This window comes from Mus caroli, unplaced genomic scaffold (assembly GCF_978045245.1).
Source record: "Mus caroli unplaced genomic scaffold, Mus_caroli_1 scaffold_1, whole genome shotgun sequence".
NCBI lineage: Eukaryota > Metazoa > Chordata > Mammalia > Rodentia > Muridae > Mus > Mus caroli.
The window spans coordinates 164,552,482-164,572,528 of record NW_028227256.1 but is presented as its reverse complement, the minus strand read 5'-3'; positions in this window follow the sequence as shown (position 1 = coordinate 164,572,528).

Genomic DNA, 20,047 nt, shown 5'->3' with positions numbered 1-20,047 from the left:
TATGTAGTTGATTAAAATAGGACAGCTTATATGCTATTTTAGTTGCAATTGTCAACTTGATACAATCTACGATCTTGGGAATGGAGTCTTGGTGAGGGATTGTCTGGTCTGTGAGCATTCTGTGGGAGATTTGCTTTTATTCCATTCATTGAGATGGGAAGACCTGAACAGCACTGACATTTCTGTCTTAATGATCCATCCACTCAATGATCCATCCATTGACAGAAGCAGGCCTTGAGGTCCTCAGTTATTTTTCAACTTGCTTCTCCTCTAGGTCTAATGCATATTTTATATATCTGATCTGTAGTATTTACAAGTGTTATTTCTTCTTGTTAAGTCCGTTATTATTATGCCATTTACCATGCTATAGTGACCTTGTCTGTTTTTATAGTTTCTCATTCTTTAATAGTTGTTACATTTTATTGTTTATTACAGTGGCTGTTGCAGCTCTTAGCCATACTTTTATCTAACCTGCTGAATTCTTTAGCTCCAGGATTCTGTCTTGATTCTCTCTTGTAAATCTGGCTTTGTTGATTTTCTCACTCATGCTATGCGTTTTCTAACTAGTTTTGTTGAACTGACTCTGCTTTTGAATCTTTTTCCTTGAAACTTTTCTTCTGAGTTATGTTAGGTATTTTATTGATTTCCTTTCTAAAAATCAGCTTCTTGTACACTCCTTTGCAAGTATCATGATACCTTAATATTTTTATTTGTGACCCCGTGTTAATGTTTTTATGTACATCTGGTATAGCAGTTTGCCTGAACCAATTTGATCTTAATAGCAAAAGCCTTGCTGTTTGCTTGTGCCCCAGGGTACTGTTTGATATGCTCTTTTATTTGGTTCAAGTGGGCCTTGATGTCCATGCATTTTTTTTAAGCTGTAGTCAGTGTTGGCAACATCAGAGAGTATCTTGGTGGCCTAGGGTCTAGGAATTATGGGATTGTATTGCTTGCTCGTCTGCAATACCCTAAGATGGGTTGTGCTTGTTGGGGGTTCTGAACACAGTATTCCTGGTTGTGAGTATGGATGGCCCATCAATTTTTATATGTCCAGTGAAGATCATTCTGATGGAGTCATGTGACTGTAGCAAGGCACCCCCAGTCCCATTGCTTTCTGGGTCCTCAGAGGATAGACTTCCTAAGTGTCTGAGTGGATCAAGCCATTATGAAAAGGCAGGGATATTTTACCAGTTTGTATGTGGACTAGCATGGATTCTTCTCTGTTTCTGAGAGCCTTTTGGGGCCTCTTTGGCCTAAGGCTGTCAAGGCTGATTGCCTGGCTGCTTCCCAAGGCTGATAGTATTTATTTATGTAGGGTCACTTGGCTGCTGACTGGGCATCAGTGCAGCTGTGTGGATACTTCCAGGGTGGTGGGAGGATTGGGAAACTATCCAGATATTTTCTTGGGGCCTCTGTAAGATGAAGCAAACATATGGTGTGAGCTGCTTGGGTAGTGTGTGGGGCTCTAGGAGGCTGAGCCTCATATAGGTGTATAGGATTTGGGGAGTAGCTGTTGGAGAATGGAGTAGATTGGTTTGACTTTTCTCTGTATGTGAATGCAGCCCTATGGAAATACAGCAGTTTCCCTAAGTGGGCTCAGGATCTGCAAGGGCTGTAGGGTTCTCCAGCAGTAAATGACCCATGGCTTAGGTGAGACTTCCAGGGGTCTCTGCTTACCCTTCTGCTGGCCTCTGAGTCCCTCTTAGTGGGAGATGTGAGGACACATGCCGTGTGCTTAGGCATATGTATATGTTTATGTATATGTTTATGTATATGTATGTGTATGTGTATGTGTATGTGTATGTGTATGTGTATGTGTATGTGTATGTGTATGTGTATGTATATGTAAGTTCACCATACAGCTCTTTGGCCTTTACATCACTGCCATTTCCCTTCTCCTCTCCAATGCTGGAGAGTTGCCTTAGTTAGGGTTTTACTGTTGTGAGCAGACACCAAGGCAACTCTTATAAGGACAACATTTAATTGGGGCTGGCTTACAGGTTCAGAGATTCAGTCCATTATCATCAAGGCAGGAACACAGCAGCATCCAGGCTAGCATGGTCCAGGAGAAGCTGAGGTTCTACATCTTCATCTGAAGGCTACTAGCAGAATATTGACTTCCAGGCAGCTAGGGTGAGGGTCTTAAAGCCCATACCCACAGTGCTCTGCCTACTCCAACAGGGCCACACCTACTCCAATAGGGTCACACACTCTAATGGTGCCACTCCCTGGGCCAAGCATATACAAAACATCACAAGAGTCAAAGTGCCACTATTTTGCCTTTGGTTGGGCCTCTGTTGGGAGCGAAGTGCAAATGTTTCATGCCCTTTCTTCTGCTGTGTTGGTCCTGGAAGCTATTTATTCATTCTGATTTCATGTTTTTCAAATTTTTCATTTCATTTCATTTACCTTTTCTCCGTCCTGATGTTCATATTCTTTGCTATGTTCTCAATAAAATTTCTTTGCTCTTATGGTGCTTTTAATTTTTTTTTAAACTTGTGATTGCTGTCTTTTTTTTTTACCTTACCTTTGAATTTCCATCATCTTGCTGTATCTCTCTGTCTCCTGTGAGTCTTTAAATCCCTTCTCTAAGGATTTGCTAATGTGATGATTTTGTTTTGTTTTTTTTTTTTAAATGTAATAGTTGTTCAAAACTCTCAGCCATTTTCTTATGCATGTTCTCTCAAGTGCTTGCACTTTCTGATTCTTTTGGGTTTGTATCCACTTATTCCTTAAAGTCGGTACTCATTGTGAAATAGTCTGTCCTTTCTGAGTGAGCGACATGCCAGAGATCTGTGTATGTGTGGTGGTGGGGTGGGGCACTGAGATTTGTTCAAGCGTGTGAAGATCCTTCTTATGACAGGATGCTGTCTGCAGAGCTTGTTCCTCCAGCCTTCCATTCTCCTCAGCCAAACCAGATTGGAGCAGCAGTGCACTCCCAATATAGAGTCTCCCTTCCTCCTGCCATTCTGACAGATTGCTTCTTGCAAACAGCTTGCTTGTATGACTCCTCACTCAGTTATCCCTTCCTGATTTATCAAAGCTTCATATCAAAAAGTACCAATGAAGACTCCTTCCAGACTCTGGGTCTGCCCTGTAAGATGTACTCATGTCTTGGGAACTCCGGCTTGCATCAGTTCTAAAGTCATAAGTATTCTCTTCTCAGCTGCTGGAGTTCTTGTGAGATCTTTAATTTATGAAGTTTCATTTATATAGTGGTTCACGGTTACATATATCTCACAAAATCAATGTTCTTCAACATTAAGCAATATGCTCTCACTACATTGATTTTGTAATTCAATAAGTGGATGTTCACATATCAGACCCAGCTTGGGGGAGATGGTTCTCAGGTCAGTTTGCAGCCATATGGCCTGGGGTGAGCTACTTAATTTATCCAACCTTCAAAATCTTCCTATCTGAAATGTATGTAACTGAACTCACATTCTGAGGGTATGAATGGCTTGAACAAGATCAATAAGATGTTTTACATAGCACTTGGCAGAAGAAATGCACAATGATTATCAGTCTTGCTGTCCAGGGAGTTCTGTGAAGTGCAAGATCTTGGGGCCTGTAAAACTCCCAGCAGATTCCAGGGCTAAAATCCTAAGTACTGGATTTGAATCTTCTTTGTGAGCGACAGAGAGGAGCCGAGCTGAGCCACAGGGCTCCATGCCTCTCAGGCTCTGCAGTGGATCTGAATAGTGTCTGTGCCTGCCTATGCTCCAAAGGTCACATGACTTGTAGGCAGCAATAGGCCACACAGATTCGAACATTACTATTGTTAATGAAAAGGCCTCCTTGGAAGAGGGTAATTAAAATCTTAGAAGGGTGCCTTGACAGTGAACACCCATGGGATCCAAGGCCCAGAGAGGACAGGAAAAGCTTAGACTACTTATAAGGACTGCAGGTTAGAAGCTTGGACTCAGAACAAGGCTGGATGAAGACAATACTTTTACCCATTGACTGTGAGGACTGGGAAGTTACTTGCCTAGGGATGCTCCAGTCTCCTTAGCTGTACAATGAGGTGAATCTACCACTTCATTCACAGTGTACTTTTGAGTATGAGGATCTCTCCAAACTTTAAAACTTAGAAAACCATCTAGCGGTGTTTCATAAAGGCTGGCTGGGAAGCCCTTTCTTTGGAGCAGGATACAGCAGTTTCTTCATTATTCCATTTCCTTGATTTTTACATTATTTTGTTACCAGCCTTTGTTCCAAATTCAGTCATCTAGCATGTCTCGTGTTCTTCACCTATGTGAATGAATTCTGCAAAAACAGGTTCAAGGAGGAATGGTTTTAATCCAACTGGAGTTGGGGGGTGTGTGGAGATGATGAAGTAAACGAAAAATTTATGAGTGTTCAAATATAGATAAATATGCACTGTCTTAAAACAAAGAGGCACAGATTTTCCCAAGTATTTCTAGTCCGTGAGTGCAATCTCTTTATTGGAAGTGATCAATGATCATGCGATACTTTATTTCACTGAGAGCAGCTTCCTCTGGGTCGCAGGGCTGACCACTAGGGATTGGAACTGTGTGCTTCCGTGTGTATACATGCATGCATTCACGAGAATACACACAGAGGCCAGAGGTCATCACTGAGTTGCTCTCCACTTTAACCTTATGAAAAATTAACTAATTCTTTGAGAATTTCATGCAATGTACTCTGAGCTTGCTCACCAGCAATTCCCTCTCTTAATCTTCCCAGATTTACCCCCACCTCCATAAGCCTTCCCCCCACTCATATCAACAAGACCCCAGGATCCCCCTATCTCTGCCTCCCAGTGCTGAGGTTACAAATGTCCATTACCACACCCAGCTTCACACCAGTGGGTGCTAGGAATCTGAACTCAGCTTTTTACGCTTATGCAGCAGATATTTTAGCCACTGGGCCATCTTTCCATTGCACGGATTAGTTTTCATGTGGTTATAGTGAGGTCAGTCTACTTACAGTGCTGCTAGCTATCTACAGAGCTGGGAGTTTACAATGATCACATATGCCATGCGTGATTTCCTTATTAGTACTTGAGGAAGTTGAGGATTACATGGATGTCAAAGTATCTTGGTTATAGAGGGATTTCTGTTCTAACAGAGGTGCAACCTATGTGGCATTAGGGGACTCACAGTGGCATCCCGCTTAACCCCCACATCAGGAATGTGAGTTATGTGATGGGAGGTAAAGGGACAGTTTTTGATTCTTGCTGTGAACAAATGCTAAGACTGAAGTTTACTCTAAGGCAGACTGATCTGGGCAGACCTTCTTCCTCTGTTGTTCCTATGTAAGTGGTAGCACTTTAAAGATCACTGAAAGTCTTTGAACTTTAAAATGACACTAAGCATAAGGTTGTTTTGAGAGGGGAATGAAATGAGTGCACGTGGCATGCCTAACCCCAGTATGGCACTTGATTATTAAAGGTAAATATTTCATCCATGGTAGTAGTGACAGACAACAGAACTTACTCTGTAAGAGTTCTGGAGCGAGGCTGATTTGCCATTGAAGTAGTTTCAACATATGGAGACATGAATTTTACAGGCAGTGTACTTTGCCCTAAGAAGTGGGCTAGCCTTGCCTTCCGTGTCGGTAGTGTGTGTTCACATGTATTTCTGTGCACTGTGCAGCCACACAGATACACTTGAAATAGTCTCACTTCTTGGCACCATCCACAGTTTCCTGGGCGTCTGGAGAAATTTGGAACCACACTTTTGCAGCCCCCTGAAGCCCCACCGTGCCGCTCCATCTGACAAGACAGCCTTGGCAAGTCCAGGTTTATTACCAATTCCCTAGGCTCTAGGAAGCAGGGGCCCTGCTAATGTGCTGCCTTCCAGCTGCCAGAGCCCTCCCTGGCTTCTGGCACTTGCTCTCCTATGGCTTTTTGATGCTGTCACAGCAGCTCCTAATTGTCTCTGGCTTCTTGTCCCTCTTTTTCACTGAGTAAAGCTTAGCATGTAGATCATTTTCTGCTAATCTTTAGCTAATGTGCCTTCCATTTGTCAGCGGGCTTCTATCTGCCCCACTCTTCTCTTTGACGCTGGGGCAGGTGTAAAAGAAAAAGGTCCTTATTATTCTCCTAATCTCTCCCGTGACTCGCCCCTCCCCCTTCTCTTTCTCTTCCTCTCTATGCTTTTACTGACACAGCAGATTCTTAACTTGCTTCCTTTGATTTTTTTTTTTCTTCCAAAGTACAGGCGGTTGGTTGCTTAACCCCTTGGTGCCAGGTGTGTATTTTTGAAGCCTTTCCCTATTCTTTTTTTGCCTTTCCCTATTCTTTTCAGGTTTTGTGTTTCCCTTTATCTGACACTAACTTTAAGAGAATTCCCTTTTCATCCCCAAGTGAAGAATGCCTTAGAGGATAGCTAGGAAGGCAAGCATAGAGGTTGCTTCACCTGCTATTTGATGTTTCTGCTTTCCTTCTGTTATCTATTCCTTATCTGTTACAATATGTGTGACTTTATCTGTATTGATAGTTCTACCAATATCCATGTAAAACGTTGGTTGATCTTGAGTATGGCAGCCTGGGAGCAGACCAGGCACGGTGAGTATTTATAAACTTGGGATTAAAGGGCATATGTTCAGATGCTATAGCAGTCCTCTCCTCGAGTGGAGACAGGAATGGCAGCTGGTCATCTCCAGCCTGTTCCTCACCAGAATATTAAACTGCTCATAAACTGCTAGGATTTCAGTACTTAATTGAGTCTAAGACTTAAGTTGTTCTGAAATCTTTCCCCCATTTCCATAAAAAAAAAAACAACCAACAACAACAACAACAAAAAAAAAAACCCTGTCTACTTTTCCTTAAGAGATTATTTCTCATTTTAAGACTCATCTCTCTCTGGAGTCTTTCTGGTACTTGGCGTTTGCTGCACAGATTCTGGCCCCGCGGCAGGTCGTTTTGTATCTTCCTGTGTGTTTGCATCCAGCCTGCTTGGTTTCATGCCAAACTGTTTAGAATGTGCGAGTTACAACCGTGAGGAAATGCTGTATATCACGTGAATGTAAAGCTCTTGAGGGTTAGGTAGCTTACGCCCTATTGTCTTAATCCACCAGTATGTTCTTAGTGCATATAGGAACATCCTGGGGACCTGAATTTAAAAGGTTCTGGCCTTCTTTCTCAGCTAGATGAATCCCAAATTGCATGTCTTAGGGACCTGAAATGAAGTAAACTCCTGGGGCACATACCACCATACTGCTAAAAGGGATATCTTCTAAGATAGCTTTCATCTTTCTCTTCCTTGATATTCTTAACATTTTTCTCACTAAGCTAGACCCATATCCACATCACTCCAACACACGTGTAATATATACATGTAATTTTCTTGCTTTTTAAAGTTTTAAATACTTTGGTTTTAATTTGATAAACTCTATAAAATGGATTAATGTACAAAATATATTCAGTAGTAAAAGTATAAAATCTAATATGAAGCTCTGTGGTGGGTTTCATGCTGAATGCCTATTTTAACTTTGCACAAGTTCACTTAGCTCTCTAGATTTGGGGTCTATTTAATTCTGGTGTATAATTTTTTTTTTTTAGTTTTGAATTCTTGACAGACATTAATGTGTGTTTAAATATGTGCCAGGCACTTGTAGCTATAGAGATGAATGAACTGATGATTCTAGGGCCATCAACAATTCTGAGAGCAAGACACAAATACACCCCCACAAACAAAGGACAAGGCCTTGAATAAACCACAGATGCGTCCAGGATGTGCTTAAAACATGGGTGTTAATTTAAGCACTCTTCATAGATAAGCTTGCAGTCCTTTTATCTTTATATTTTTGTGAAGGGGAAAAGTGCAGCTAAGCAAAAACAAAGAGAACATTGTGTATCTATCAGAACAACACTCCTTCCATGGTTCAGATCTGTGTTCTTCAGCCAAGGTATATACAGCCCCCGTGGATCGTGGGCTGTTCATTAGGTGGCTGAGGCCTTTCTATTAAATACACAGCAGAAATGAGCTGTCTTCACACATACACAGGTCTCAGGTTTGGGGTAGGTTGTTGTAAGCCAGGATCTGTGGTCTCGGGATGTATTCTTTGTATAGTAGCTCAGCTGAGTCATGATTACCTTGATGCAGGGAAGGTCAGCAATTTTCACTGACCCCCGAGGCACTCTCGTTTCTTGAAACAGAGCCTGCTATTTCAGAATATCTAACACTTCAGAGCAGCTTATTGTTTAGGGGTGCCATGGCAACAAAAGGGGGCTTTCCACCATTTGCACCAAGTACAAATGTAGGAGGGAGAGGTGTTTGGAGAGCAATCAGCAGCAATCTTCGGCTTGGCACAAGGGGACATTTGAAGAAAATGGCAGGAGTAACATCTTCCTTTGCTCTCTCTCCTCTGCCTCTAGTACCATGAGCCTGGCATTGCAACAGGCGCTGGGGTCAGGGTGGCTGTCTTTTCTGAGTCATCTTTTCCCTATTTGTTCTTGATATGAGCACTCCTTTCTAGTGATGCGAGGCAATATTTGTGCTAATGCCTTGACTGTGGGGCATTATTCTGGTTCAACAAAACAACAAAACCCAGCTACTTCTGCTGCAAGTCCCTCTAAGTCACAACCGTATCTTGCCCAGCTTCAGCTTCTTATAATGCAAGTGACTTAGAGTAGATTAGTGTTTTCCAAGATGGGATGGACATGTGATTAGCTCAAAAAACAGGTCATAAGCAAAGGTTTCAGAGACCCCACCCAATGCTACTGAGAGCCATGGGAAACCATGCTGGTGGCTTACATGCATGCAGGCCTCTCTGTAGCATTGAGAAACCCTGTTCAGTTGCTCTGCCCTCCTGACTTTTGATTCTTTAGATACAAGATCCAGTGGCCAGCCTGTACCCAGCTCCCGCTTCCCCATGCCCGTCAGTCTCTTGTTTGGTGACGCCTTTGGTACTAGCAGGCTAAGTGGTAAATGCAATCTTTGTAGGTCACTCATCACCGCCTTTGGCAGACTGCTGAGTAATGGAGGTGCTTTGCAGAATCACACACTGTCTTTGTGCTGAATTTACAGCTTCATTTCTGGCCCTCACACATATTTCCATGCAGGACCAGACTCAACTATATATCTAGTTGTGTGGCTGGATGACTACAGAAAAGACAGAGCCCAGGGTGGTCCAGGGCTGGAGATTGTAGGGTGAAAATTGACAACAGATGAGGCTTCAGAAGCATCTTAGTGTCTGAGTCACACAGTCCAGCCCTTCATGCTGAGCACAGCACTCTCTGAGACATCTGGGAGAGTAAAAGTCACGCCAGGTGAGGAAGACCAGGCAGCTGATGTCCTGTCTGCATCCTCCTTGGAAAAATAAGGAAGATAAAAAGAGAAATGATCAAAGAAAAAAAAATAATCTCCTTGAGTTTGTAAAATGTGCTCCATTGCTCTAGTCTGATCTGTTCCTTTTCCAAGGTGAACTATCCTGGCACAGGGCACACTTAGAAAGCACAACCCCGTTCAAATCAATAGAAAAGAAAGCCTGCTTTGTCAGAAATGAACTTACCAGTGATCCAGGAGTGCCTTCCTGATGAAGACTTGGCAGGTATCCAATTGAAGTGACCAAGGATTTTCACGGGCAGCGGGTTTCCACGGAGACCTACAATCAAATCAGCAATGTAGTGACCTGCCCGAATGAAGGGTGTGGGCTGTGTGGCACGTGATAATGAGAGTCAGGCAGAAGGGGCTTATTCACTTACTCAGGGAGCTGGAAAGCTTGTCAGACAGACTGAGATGCTGTGTCACCTAAAGACCCGCATCAGGAACAGTGTCAGAGTGAAAAAGATTATGTTAAAATATAAAATATGCGTCTGCAACTACATTTACTGAATATTTTTAGCTATACATAGTGGTAGATTTCATCACAACAGTTTTACACACACACACACACACACACACACACACACACACACGTATGTATAATCATGTTCTCTCCTTTTACCCTATCTTGTCTTCCCACTTCAGCTGATTCCTTTACTCTTCTCAACTAGTCTCCATTTAATTCTAATTTTTTTTGCATGACCCAGTGAGTATCATTATAGTTGCTTGCACAGCAGAGGGTTTTTACAAAAGACACGAATACCTTACCAGTGACTAAAACACTGAAGAAAACATCTCTCTTTACCAACCTGTATATAAATTCTCAAGGTATCTTGAGCCTTTCCCCTACTCCATGAGATAGGATATTGATAGCCCAGTTCTGTGCAGATCTTGTATAGATAATCACGGAATTTAAGAGTGCAGGGGCCATGTTATAAAACCTTTGTTAGAATAACATGACATAAGAGCACCATTATTTATACTTTTTGATGAGGAAATTGCCGACTATGGAGTTTTCTAAGGCAGTCAGTTGGAGATGCAGGATGCAAAGAAAGACCTGTCTGTCTCCAGGGCAATGGTATTGGTCACTCTATTTCCGAGCATCTTGATTCTGCTTTCCAGTTTTCCTTAAGCCGAAATAAAGAATGTTCCACATTATCCAACTGCTGAAGGTATTTTGGTGGTGGGAATGATTCTCATAAATAGCTTCGATATCCACCCCCTACTAATATGCTCAGTTAGAGATGTTCCTCACAGGTCTACATGAACTGACAGGAGGAATAGAAACACCAGAATCTGTGGGTGAGAACTTGGGCTCAATACTTGAAATGACCTGGGTTCTGAGTGCAGTGCCGATTAGCCACACCTGACTTTCAGCTTTTTTTTCATCCGTAACAGAAACAACTGTAGTTCACACTTCATAGGCTTGCCAAAATGATTAAACAGAGGGTACTTAGCACAGGTCCCAGCATGTGGCAGGCACTCAAGACACATTTCTGAATTGCATTACTGAACCTATAAAGCCAGGCCTTGGTCTATGGTTATTTCTGTGGGGCTGTCATCAGCTCTAAGCCATTCTCTCTGGTGAAAGCTTTTTGGCTCTCACATACAGTAATAGCCTTTTATCTTTCCTGAGTTCTCCTACTCATGAAATATTATGGTTTTCACTTATCCACACAACTCTTTTCAAATGCTTTATTGTTTCATTTTTAATGAAATATAAATATATTTCAATATATATTTTAGCACATGAATACAAAATTAAACACACATCTTACCAGCTTCAAAGCCTGTAAAATTATATGAAGCTAAGACTTGCCACCCTCCCATCTCTCTACCTTTTCAAATGATGCATTTATGCAGTATAGAAGGCATCCCATTTGTCTTCCTTACCTTCCGAAGGTGAATCTTACTGTGCACAATGCTCTTGAAGCTGTCTTTAATTCTTTCATTGGTTTATGTTTTCCTCACTTTACAAATACAATGAACATTCATTCTCTCATGTTAATTACCAATTTCCTGTCATAGCTCTGGGTTGTCGTCAGATTTTTCTATTGAAGCTAATTCTCCAGGGAAGTTTCTTCTGCACATATACATGGACTACTTTTATAGGATTATTTTTGTAGACTATCCTAAGAAGTACAACTTTTGGGCAAAAGGGTTCACTGCTATAATTAACCATTCTCCCTGTCTCTGTCTCTGTCTGTCTCTCTGTCTCTCTCTGACTCTGTCTGTCTCTATCTGTCTCTGTCTCTGTCTGTCTGTCTGTCTGTCTGTCTGTCTGTCTGTCTCTCTCCTTTTTCAGTTTTTCAAAATAGAGTTTTTCTGTGGAGCCCTGGCTGTCTTGGAACTCACTCTGTAGACCAGGCTGGCCTCAAACCCAGTAGCCACCTGCCTCTGCCTCCTGAGTGCTGGGATGAAAAGTGTGCCCCACCACCGCTCAGCTCAAGCCATTCTTTTGTAGACAGCAAAGTTTGAACCAGTTTTTTACTGATTAGCTGAAAAAAAATGCTATAATAATAGTCTCTGATATCTCTTTACTTTTGAATATTTTAGTATTTTTTTCTCATTTTATTAGTTCTTTGAGAAATTTATATGAAGTATATTCTGATCATAATCCCCCCACACTCCCTCCTTCTCCTAGATCTTTCTCCCAGTTGTCTCCTCCTTTTTCAGTTTTATTAAATAGTTTAAAAAAAACCCTAATTGTATCACTTCCTCTTTCTCTGTCCCTTCTCCAACCTCTCCCACACCCCTCCTTCCTTCTCCCATCTCTCTCTCTCACTACTTTTCAAACTCATGGCTTTTAAAAAATCATTCTTACACATATATGCACAAATATATAAGTATGTCTTGCTAGTGTGCTTGTGTGTATATGATTTCAGAGCTGACCACATTTGATTGAATAATTAATTAGGAAACTCGTCCCTGGGAAAAAACTCATTCTCTCTCTCTCTCCCTCTCCCTCTCCCTCTTCCTCTCCCTGTCTTTCTCCTACTCCCTCATTCTCTCTCTCTCTCTCTCTCTCCCTCTCCCTCTTCCTCTCCCTGTCTTTCTCCTACTCCCTCCTTCTCTCTCTCTTTCTCTCTCTCTCCCTCTCCCTCTTTCTCCCACTCCCTCCTTCTCTCTCTCTCTCCCTCTCCCTCTCCCTCTTCCTCTCCCTGTCTTTCTCCTACTCCCTCCTTCTCTCTCTTTCTCTCTCTCTCTCTCCCTCTCCCTCTTTTTCCCACTCCCTCCTTCTCTCTCTCTCTCTCCCTCTCTCTCTTTCTCTCCCTGTCTTTCTCCTACTCCCTCCTTCTCTCTCTCTTTCTCTCTCCCTCTCCCTCTCTTTCTCCCACTCCCTCCTTCTCTCTCTCTCTCTTTCTCTCTCTCTCTCTCACACACACACACACACACGGCACACACACACACGTCATTAGTTGCTTGTAGTTCTTTGTCTAGCAGTGGGACATGAGATTTTATGTGTATGTTAGCATGTCTATTGATATCATTATTGTTTAGGCAGCCATGTTGTTGAGATATCTTGGGTGAATCTTTCATTTTTAGAAGATAAAACTTCACAATAGACTTTCTATGCCTTTTAAATTCAATCAGAAAGTGTTTGTTTACTCCATTGATATTCATGCCACAGTTGCACACATGGGCATCTCCTGGCAGACCAGTGATTGTTGTAGCTCACAGAATTCACAGCCAGGTCAGACTGGAGACTACTTTTCTCCACTAGTGGCATGCATAGTAACTTCCAGCACTATGAAATCTAGACAGTAGGAATGAAACTCTCAGATGAGTATCAGCTTGATTTCTTCATGTCAATTCAAGTGTGTGACTTCTGCATCCATAGGGTCTGCATCATCAAATTCTGGAGTGTAACCAAAAATTCATAATAGCCTTTAAGATATTTATTAGTAAATAATACTAGATATCATAGTACGATGTGCTGTAGGCCAAGAGACAATTGTATATGATTTCTCCATCATTTCTGTTTCCTGGTTATATGACTCATCTTACAGGTGACAATGCCTAAAAGATTGACTGAGTCATAACCTCTGAGTGGTAGATCTAAGAGTTAAGCTCAGGTCAGTTTGAATGAAAAACTAATAGTTTATATTAAGTTGCCTTTTATTTTGAAATTCTTGAGCTATAATGGACTTGTTACCAGTGGTGCAGAGGGACTACCATGGGACCATAAAAATAATATGGTAAGGAGTGAATTATGTAATAGAAAAGTCAGAAGATATATATATATATATATATATATATATATATATATATATATATATATATGTATCCCTCCATTAATGTGAAGGAAAACTTCTGAGGTTGTTTAGTGGTGCTCACAATATCCTTGCATTGAATAGGGGGTACCCAGCAATGAGTAGATAATAACCCATTTTATATATGGGAAAGATGAAGCCATAGAAAATTAATATCTACATTACCTGCTTGAGATCTTGCTTGGTACCAAAGACTCCATGAAACTGTTAATTTAGAAACATTGGTCTTCCTCCAATCAAATGATGATCTCAGAAATGTTAAAAGAGCAGGCAGTCAAGAAGCCAAGCAAGGTAATACATAGTCCTCAGGAAATAAAGACTCCTGGGGGAAAAAGACAACTTTGTGAGTCAGTCTTCCTCCAGAAAAAGGATTGTAAAGTTACATCAAGGACAACTGGGTCAAAGGGCTCTCTGGGATGGGTGGTCAATTTTGACACTAAGAGATTTGACAAATGGAGAGTCAGGAATAGACAGACAGACAGGTTATGGGTCTTTAGAAACGCACATATACTCGATACATCCATTAGTGTGCTTTTACATTAGCGGCAGTTCAGTAAGTGGCAGATCCATAGTGGGCACCAATGGTAAGCAAGATAGACCCAGATGTGGCTGAAGGCTTTCAGGTTCACTGAGCAGGGACCACCAGACAGCGAACAATGTGTGGTCAAGGAAACTGGCTGTGAATAATTAGCATGAAGGAAGGTCCTCCCAGTACAGGATAGCATTGTACAGCATGTGATATGAGATCGGGGAAATCCAGGTAGTATAGATCAAGCTTTGAGGTGACAGAGCCAGTGCCTAGTAGAGGGTTTCTATCTGTGATGTGCGGGTGTCTCTGCTCATCCCAGACGGATCGGCTGAAGCTCAGGAGACACATTCACAACATACTATGTTGCCCTTCAGTGCCTTAGTCAAAGCCACTGCTCTGTTTAAATAAGTAAATACGTAATACATACAATGAATGGTTTATACCAGTGCTGTGTGGGTTGAATGTGAGTTGTTCCCCATAGGTTCCTGTCTTTGAACATTTGGCCCACAGCTGGTGGTGCTGTTAGGGAGGGTTGTGGAACTTTTAGGAGATGACACCTTATTAGAAGTGGTGCTTGAAAGCCAGGCATGGTGGCGCACGCCTTTAATCCCAGCACTTGGGAGGCAGAGGCAGGTGGATTTCTGAGTTCGAGGCCAGCCTGGTCTACAGAGTGAGTTCCAGGACAGCCAGGGATACACAGAGAAACCCTGTCTCAGAAAAAAAAAAAAAAAAAAAAAGAAGAAGAAGAAGTGGTGCTTGAGGCTATAACGTGGTCACTTCCTGTTCACACTCTGCTTTCTAAGTCTATATACAAAATGACCAGCCAGCCATCTTGTCTGCCTTAACTTCTACTATTCCCCCTGACACAAACTATAAACCAACATCAATCCTTTCTCCCTTAAGTGGCTTCTTTCGGGGCGTTCTTTTTTTTCCCACTGTAGCAGAACTGTAACTAAGTCAAGGGCTAAATTGCTTGGATTATGAAGAAGGGTCCCAACATCACTATATTTTGCTCACTTTAAGGTCCATCTAAGCCTTAGGCGACTCTTCGGTATAATGTGTGTGAAAATGTCTGTCTAAATAAGATTGAAGGGATAAAATCAAGCCTCATAACATGTGTTTCTCACTGTCCTGTCTCTACAACACTGAGTTTAGTGTCAGGCACATCAGAATCTTGATGATCCAGAACCAAGCAGGGCCCTAGGAGTTCTCCAAACACTCCATGCTGGCTCTGAGCATCCTGAAATCTCAGCATTGGTGTGCTTTCTCTGACAAGTCATCACATCTGGTAGGATTTTGTGGAAAGAGATGAATAAAGACCAGACATGGGATGAGAATGTATAGTATAAATATAGCCATTAGTTTTCATTAACCTGAATTATTTTTGCCTCACAATTTCCTCTTCTTTTTCTCTCTGCTGCCTATACATCCTTCCTTCTAAAAGTTATTTGTTCTAAAAAACACCCTCTGGGCATCCAGATCATTTAGGCCATCTGCTCTATTGCAGGAGGTGACACACTGCTCTCCAGATGCCACTTGATATCTTAAGGATTCCCTGTGGCTTCATCTATTATATTCCTATTTAAACATTTCAGTTGACAGCTAGGTACCATGCAGGCTATTTGCTCTTATTCTCTGGTGCTCTTCCCTACTTTCTTGGCTCCTCCGGGCTTGGCATTTTCCCCAGAACTAAGAAGAAACAAGAAGGCTTTAGACAGGACCTGAGTCCTTGAGATGCTCACAGTCTCAAAAGGTTCCATCAAAGACTGCAGTGGTGCAGCTGGGAATGTGCATGTGAGCCACCCTGGGGTGCCCATGGCTCTTCTCTCTTTATCTTGTAGATGTAAGTTATGGGGATATTCCCAGTGAATGACCATTTCCTACAGGGCATTCAGAGGGTAGTGTTAGGGAGTCTTTGTATCCATGCAAGCATCTGTCACTGGAAATAGTACCTCAAGAAGTAGAGCCAGGGTTTCTTCATGTGGGTAGATCTGCATGTATGCATCAAGATGAATACCAGCTCAGAGCTACAGTAAGCATCCATGAGGGACCTCTAAAGTCATTTCTCAGCACTGCAGCTCTAGGATGCAAGAGACTTTTCTCAGAGGGAACTTCCTGAAGGATGTATATAAGTAACTTCCACCACCGAAGGGTTCAGTTATGAAGCAGAGCACTTAGGTTATTAGGGAATTAGGAATACATTGGAATAATCAACCCTTATATACATGTAAAAAAGCATGAGGAAGTTAAAGCCTGAAAGAGAATGTTCTAAGAAAGTTATTAATCAGTTGTCCCAGACAACTCATGTGGATGCACAAAGTCAGAGTTTACAAGGACATTTGCATGCCAAGTACATCCAACTGAAATAGGGGGACCCTAGAAGATCTGAAACAGGGGGGGCCCTAGAAGATGAGGTGTGTATAGGCAGTTGTCTATTCTGAGCATGAATTCTATAGCAGTGAATACCATTAGACTACATAGGGCAAATGGAAAAGATGATGAAGGCAGTCAAAGGAAATTAGATGGAGTGAGTTTTTGGTTGAAGTCACATTAGTCTGTTCCTTAATTATAAAGTTCAAGCTTTATCCTACGAGAAGGGTATTACTTCTGAGGAGTTTTAAGCAAGAGAAAGAGAAGAAAGCCCACTTGGGAGAAGGAGGCAAACATAGTGGTAGGGACAATGGGAAGCTGCTACAGTGTCTTCCATGACTTATGCCTGACAGATTGAGATGATGAGTGTGACGGAGCTATGTGAGGATGGAGAAATGACATGTAACACAGCTGGATTCTAAGTGGAAATTCCTACAAGAGAGGAACCTAAGGTGACTGACTGTTGGCTGTCTTATTGGGATCTCTGAGTTAATAGTAGTGCTGTTCACTGATATGCAAGAAAACCCAAGAGGTTTAGAGAAGAAAAGGATGGGTGTCATTTGGAACATGCTGCTTTGAGCCATCCATGGGACAGTGCTGGGTATACAGATCTGGAGTTCAGGGAGAAATCCTATGTGGATACATAGATGTGGACTGTCGACACATTTAGGAGTCGTTCGCCTAGTGTTTTCATGGATCCCCTTAAAGAAGATGAGAAAAGTTATTCCCATACATTTGTCCCTCAGGGAAATATGCAGATCAGTTGGAGCTCATCCTAGAGGTAATATGGAGATCAAAGCGTGTGATGGGAGTTTGGTTAGAGTATGAGAAGGAGAAGAGGATTAAAGCTGGGGAGAGAAACCATGGAGAAAGATGCTTGGAGGATGGTGTGAGGAGAAACCACCCAGCAGTGCACAGGCCAGTTAAGGCAGAACATTTGAAAAGATGGCAAACTATCAAATCTGCAGAAAGGACATGAAAGGTAAAGTGGATTTTTGTTTTTAAAAATGGTCTTTTTAAAGACCATTCTGTGCAACACAAAGAGAATTTTAAATGTAGAAGAGCTGGGGCCTCTAGAGAGCATGTGAAGAGATGCAAAAAATGAGGGGAGAGGTTGTAGAACACAGGACAATGTGACAGGAAAAAAGGAAGGGCTATGCAGAAACACACACAAAAGTCTAGTGCTTAGAAAAGTGGGCAGAGGGAATTTGTGGGGAATTCTGAGACGCTGCCTTCTCTGTGAAGAAGGGTGTGGGCTGCATTACTAAGTCCAGGCTACTTGGATATTATGATCACATTGGGCTGCATCAAATGATGGGGCCTGTTTGTTGAAAAAGAAAAACATTTTCAGTTCAAGGGGCAGGTCAGCCCCACTTGGCTCCTTCAAGCAGCTCAGCTAAGTTTGCACCTCATGTTGGACTAAGAGGAGACAAGTCACACATGCTTTGATAGGCGTCAGAGCCTTTGATCCAGGCTCCTGACCCAGATCTTATGCTCATAACCCTGCCTCCAGTCTCCAGGGTAGCAACGTTGGTCCTCATCAGCCTTTGCCTACCATGTCAAGACTTTTTTGTCCTCTCAGGAATGACATTGACTTTGTCAAAACATATAATAATATGTTCTACAAATAATCTCACAAGATACCTGTGAGGAGGAATCCAGTCCCAGAACACTCCACTATGGATCCTCTTACAAGATGCATCCCATATAACAAAATTATAAGCCTCAAGAAATTCAACTCAACCTCTGATCAAGTGAAAAGGGAGCTGCCTATCCCACTTGTATTTACTGAGAGGGCTAGAGGAAAAAAAATAATCGTGTTGACATAAGTACTTAAGAAATGAAGCTGCTATGTTGGTTGATGTCTTTCTCCATAATAAAGAGAGGAGCAATGGTCGGGGATATTTACACATCAGTGCATGTGGAAGTACAGAGAACAAAAAGCTTGATCAGTCCTTACAAAAGCCAAGGGGCAGAAGGACTCATGGAGCTTATCTGTGTTAGCGCGGCTATTCCTTTTCTGATCTTCCATGGGATGAAATGGGAAGTCTCCAAGCTACATGATTTTGAAGTTCCATTTTAGTCTTTCTTATTTCCAAACAATTACAGATTATGACTAACATAAAGAGCATTTCCCACCAGAACCCTAAGAAAGGAGGCTACAAATCTCCCTTCACACACACATCCTCTATTGGGTATTTTCAGACAAGAGAACTCTCAAAAAATATCACCCATTATCAAAATAAATTAACATTAATACAGTACCCTCTGACCTTCATCCCCAATTGCTAAACAGTGTTACACGTAGTAAAAGGATCAGTTTCAGAATTCCCAAGGCTTTTTTGCTTGCCGTGGTTTGAGTGTTTTGTCTAGAACAGTCCTTCAGCCTTCTTGATTTTAATCTCTTTAAAAAGATTTTTAAGGAAGTAGGCAAGTTATTGGGCGGCATGATTCTGGGTTTGGGTCTGGCTGATGGTTATCCATGCTTTGATTTGGGCTCTCCCAAGAGTCACAATGCTGGTCTCATATTATCATTAGAGAGCATGTCATTTGCCATGCTTCTGTTCATAGCAAGTTATTTGGATGACTTATTGAAGTAGCATCTGCAAGCCGTGTTGATTCTCTCTGTTCTCTGGTTGTAATCTCATTTCCCCCAGTGGCTTGCCTCTCATCCTCACACTGTTAGGGTCTTCTTCTTGACCCGGATCACCGCCCTGTTCTGATCTTTAATGTCTCCCCTTCCCATTCGGGTCTGTGGCACTCAAAGCTTGGTTACTTTCCTGCAAGGATACTAACCGCCTCTTGCTTGTGCTTACTGCCAATCTTAAGCATGACAGCTTTCCTCATTCTGTTCAGGCTGTGTCTCTCCATACAAGGCACCTGTGCATATATGCTCAGGGGTCTTCCCTGGAATCCAAATATGTATAAGCAAGATATTTGCATGAAAATGAGATGTACACATTTGGACTATGGGGATGACCCCTTTGAGAGGGATTGTATGCTACATAGCTCTTCCTGTCATCTGTCCATACTCCTCCTCACACATGGAGGCACGATGGGCCTATACGGATACATTTCTTCACCTTAAATAGACACGTTTCAAACCATACTTTGAATGATTTTCAGGCTTATATTCTGTGTTGTGAGATTTCTTGGTAAAATAATTACAGTGGTAGAGATGCAGCTTTTAGTTATGGCCACAGACACCACGTGTAAACAGTTGCCGTCAGGTTCAGCCTGGAACAAGACTAATGAGCTCATAGGCCTGCATACTGGCTGATCTGGGCTATACTTAGATAGTTTGGGGGATTGGTCTCACTCATGTGTTTGGGAGATCGAATGCAGGCAAATTTATGTTCTCAATTTTTATCTTTCTGGAACCAACAGGTAGATATTGGACCAAGCTGGGCAGGGTCGTCTCCTGGCACAAGAGAGAGAAAGCCATCTCATGTTGCTGCTCATCTTGTGTCTGGTTGAGGATGGGAGTAGACAGCAAGAACAAGATATGACAGCGCTTACAGGGAAGGACAAAGAATTGGAGCTATAGATTTAATCTGTGGTGTTGAGGTGAAAGCTAGAAA